Source organism: Bombus impatiens, unplaced genomic scaffold (genome assembly GCF_000188095.3).
Source record: "Bombus impatiens unplaced genomic scaffold, BIMP_2.2 scf_0233, whole genome shotgun sequence".
In the NCBI taxonomy this organism is placed as follows: Eukaryota; Metazoa; Arthropoda; class Insecta; order Hymenoptera; family Apidae; genus Bombus; species Bombus impatiens.
Window position 1 is genome coordinate 10,638 of NT_176652.1, and position 4,785 is coordinate 15,422.

General features: G+C 47.6%; 1 pseudogene; it reads right to left on the reverse strand.

The window, feature by feature from the left end:
- Nucleotides 1-22: 22 nt before the first annotated feature.
- Nucleotides 23-140, reverse strand: LOC112212620 (annotated as a pseudogene).
- Between the last annotated feature and the right edge of the window lie 4,645 nt (nt 141-4,785).

Consider the following 4,785-nt stretch of genomic DNA (forward strand, 5'->3'; position numbering starts at 1 on the left):
GGGGGGTAGGCCCAGCGCGCTTCGCCAACGCCACACGTAGTCCCAGGCGTTCACCCATCCAAGTACTACCAGTGCCCGGCGCTGCTTAACTTTCGTGATCTGACGGGAACGAGTGCATTCAGCGCGGCCAGGACGTTGGCGTTGCTAGTAAATGGCTCTTTACCAACGTTTTTTTTTCCATCTTTCCGGATTCCACTCCTCAAGCATCGATCTCGTTTTCTTGGTCTACGACGTCGTTCGACGTATCGTATTAGTTTCCTCTTTTGACAAATTTTTATCTCTCTTGAGATGCGATTACATCTTTAGACACAACGTTAGGCAATATTCTGAGGGGACAAGAAGTTCTGGAAAGAATGGTAAAGAAAATTTGACTTATGACACGTAAGAATTATTTATTTTATTGTGTAAATAGACCGCGGTTTTTTACGCATTTGTGGAAAATTTGCACGTAATACGACGAAATATATATGCTTCCTTTAATATTTTTCTATAATATAATAGGTAATAGGTAATGCAATTGTCTACCCTTTTGTCTTTTACCGGGATTTTACTTCTTTAAATATATTCTCGCAGATAAATTTGCATAAAAATCTGTAAGTCTAATTATAAAATGTTATTGTAGGAATTATCAAAAAATATGGACTACGGAGCCCCAGGGGGATGTAAACCTGAAAGCGTAGGTTTTGTGCGTGTCTATGGAGAAAAAGGTTTCCCTCGCGCAACTATGATCGAGCAGCCAAGCTCGAAAGAAACAACGTAAAAGTGGAGAGGAAAAAGCATAATCCCGGCAGAAAGGAAAGATCCAAGTGCTTCTCGCTTGTTCTTAAATCCGCAGAGTAAATGGAACGGCAGTAAGAAAAGCAATGACCGAAAATGGAGCGTTCCACTGAATAATGCAACGTTAGACGGTGAATAAATACAGGCGGATGAAGCTGTCGCAGCCTCGGTATCGCCAGCTTATTAACGATAAAATCAACGATGTCGCGATACTTTGTCGATGCGACGAACGCTCGTTCGAGACTTGGCTTCGCGATGGGAAACAGTTTTGGAGGAAACGCGTGTAGATAAGGGAGTGGCGATTCCGTCGAACCGGAATGCGAGGAAAAGAAGCGAACGATTCTGCGAAGCTGACGCAACGCAAGCTTTGCTCACGACGTTGACAAACAGAGAAACGGAAAAGTAATTTCTCCAATCTCGATAATATTTATAAAACGCGGCAAACAAAGGTACCTATCGCGTGTTTACGCCTTATAAATAGGAGGAAAACAGGAAGGAGGAAAGAGGACAGGCGGAAAGAAGAGAGAGAGGCGGAGGGATTGGCGAGGAATATCAGGATAAATTTCCACGACAAACACCGAACGAGGCAGTCGAGTAAGCTATTTCAAAAATATACGTACGGACAGCTCTGGTTTCCAGCTACTGTTCGCAATTCGTACGCTTTGGAAAGTTTGGGGAAGCCGACGGTGTACATGCACGCCGCTCGCTATTTTTTAACGCTCTCATAAACTTTCGATGCAGTCCAAGTATTAACGTGGCAGGGCAAAAACAAGGAGAAAAAAGCGTATTCGTATTCGTCGATGCTGCTTTTGGCGTCGATGAAACCTCCATTGCGATCGAAATAAACGGGCGAATTTTCACCGACCTATGAAACGCCCGACACCGCGTATTTGTTCCCGGGGAAAAATACGAGAAAACCTTTGGTAAGGTCAATTTTTTTAACCGTAATCGCTCACCGGATACGCAATGTTGCAAGTTTATCGCGATGAAAAAAATGCCAGGAAAAAAAGAAATTTCTCTACACGCGGCGTACGGCCCGATGACTCTTGACAACGCAACAAGTTCGGCGATTTGAAATTTCTATTCTTCGAAAGTGAAATAAACGTGGAAAAAGCGCGAAGAAAACGTGATTTTGAGTAAATGCCCGGCAATTTCATAATGTAAACGTTTCGGTTTAATTTACATGCGCTCGTATCGTCACGATGTTTCGAGTTCGGTCTTACGTGGCGCGGAACCTAGTAACGCGATGCTTTTCAGAATGAAACGGAAAAAGGATCGAAAAAGTTGCTGACGTTTTCGAAACGAACGCGTAGACCCGGTATTACCTGGTCACGATTCCAAACGCCGGGAGCTTTTATCTGCATTTTCAATTTACTTTTCCGTATTAAAAGTAACTGGCTGCCGCTAGTTTGTTTACATCTACATATAAAGCGAGCTGATCGATGAAAAATTGCGTGAAAAAGAAAATCACGAAAAAAACCGGAAGACGTTGGAACCGCTGGTTCGTGGGAGCCCTGGTATTCGCGAAAGCGATATTTCGTAGAAATATTATTTCTATTCGCTCGTTTGAAAGAAAAGAGACGAATCTCGTTGCGTGGGTGACGCTTGCGAAGCATACGAAAGGAGGGAAAAGAGAAGAAAGGAGGAAACACGGTACAAAACAGGGCAGAGCTGGCTGGTTAATTTGCTTGTAACGATGCTCGCTAGTTACAGCTGGTTGACGTTTCCCGGCTCGGTTGCCACGGACTAGAGCGGTCTCCTTGAAAATCGTCGACTCGCGAGGGTGGCGCGTCGCGCACCGGCTTAATTATCACGAGCACGATATGAAAATTAGCCGACGACGATGCGTTCGTTCGTTTGCGGGTGAAACGTGGTGACACTTTGCACGGCGAAACTGTTTGAAAAGCAGACGGTACGCGGCAGCAGAGACATCCGTTAGTCGCGGTTGTATCGCGTGCGAATTATCGACGGGATCGGGATCGCTTTAAAAATGCCTGGCTCGTGTTCGATAAATCCAGCAAACAGGATTATTACAGCAACAGCAGGAGATTACAAGAGATACAAACTGGTCTCTCTTTGCAACTTTGTATTTCGGGAAAACGTTTCGAAACGAACGATCGAGTCACGTTCCGTTTCTCTCCGTACACGCTTTCGCTACCGGATCGGTAAGCAAGTTCAGTTTCAGTTTCGCTTTCGGTTTCCGGTAGAAAGTGGAACTCGCTGTTGAAACGTTATCCTCTTGACGTCTCTTTAAATGGTCGTGATTTTGCGCCGCTTTAACTCCTTTCGAACGAGGGAAACCACGCTCGCAGAACCGACGTTAACTTTTCAGCGAACTTGGTCGATGGTTACAACGTGTCTCGCGATGTCGCGAGTCAGACGCGTTTCGAACGCATCGACGTCCACTAGAAAACTAGAAAACGATAATGCCTCGTGCCCGAACTATGAGAAACGAAGGATCGCGCGTCGCGCAAGAAGAATTACACTGCTTTCGTTGGTCTATCGAAGAAACGATAAATAGTTCCTCGTAATTCCATCGTGCGAAACACGTGGTCGGCCTATCGAAAAATGGCCACGAAACAAATCGTGCACGAGTTGGCGCGATCCGCGACGGAAACGTCTTATTTAAACGTCTCGTTGCCATTTGCTTCGAAGCGACAGAGACACGATACGAAAAGCCTTGGGGACCGAGTCGTTAACCAACCGACCGTGTAGGTAGAAGAGCACGAGAAACCGCGAAGAAAGGACGACGAACCGCGACACGGTCGTCGTAGAATCGAAACACTGCAGCCGTGTCGGCCCAACAGACGTAATAACGGTGACCACCGAGAGAAATAGGGGACGGGATAAAGGAAACCCCTGGGCTATGGTTTGACAGCCGACCCGTGAAACCTGCGATATGCGCGCCGTATTACAACCCCGTCGGCCGAATCCGTGTGTTGGCGAGACTTCAACAAATCCTGACACCGAACGCATCGCAACTCCACTCGTAATCCGATGTAGCTACACGCTAGAAGGACGTTCGTGTGCACTGGGGACCGGATACGCGCAGCTTTACGACTCAGCTAACCCCGCTGCGTCTCCTCTCGTCCTGGTCCACACACTCGCGTGGCCACGTATTCCTCGTCTCCGAGGGACGCGCCGCTTTCACGGAATTACGATCCATCTTGTCCGAGTTAATTCTCTTTGCAGACAGACGTGCCACTCCGTAATCCGATGAATTCGTTTTAATTGGTCGACTTGTCGGAAATTGGCGGATTGTACGCGGAATGCACGGTCGAACAGGCGCCTCGTGTCGTGAAATTTTTACGCGTCGACGTTTCGATTCGAACGACGACCCTGGAGAAACAGCGAGACTTGGAAAGAAGAGGGGGCAGGGGAAGGATTCGCTCGCTAGACGCGGTTAATTGCAGTTTCAAAACTGCGCTGGCTGAAACGAAAGGAAGATTTGGCGTATTCGGTGGATCTGGAACGAGCTGTTTCGCTAACATCGGAACAAAGTAGAAACGAATCGGTACGTATGAAGGAGAAAACTTTGTTCAGCTTGGGGAAAAGTTTAAGGACCGATGTCCCTCGATCCACGCTGGAGAGGGCCGATGAAACAAGGCGAATTAGCGGGAGATCGGGAAAAGAAGGCAGAACGGGCGGAATAGAAAAGGAATAGACACGGCAAGCTTGGACCGTGCGATTTCGGTTTCCTATCACGTAGCGTTATCCCCTCGTAAAGTTGGCCACTCGTGCCACTAGCAGAAACTGTATGGCGGGCTCCGAGAGGATTTAAATCGCGCGACGGACGAACGTATCGGTGAAATTACTGGAGAGCCCCGTCGACGTGCCTTTCGGTCCTGTCTGCCCCACGGCTCGGCTGCCACGGATCTAACAGATTTACCGGATCCAACGTGCCGGGTTACGAAACTTCGAAACTGGCTAGAATCGACTGCTAAGTTAATTGCCGGTCGCCCCCTCGCACCTACTCGTCTATCAGGCGACTCCAACTAGTAACCAACG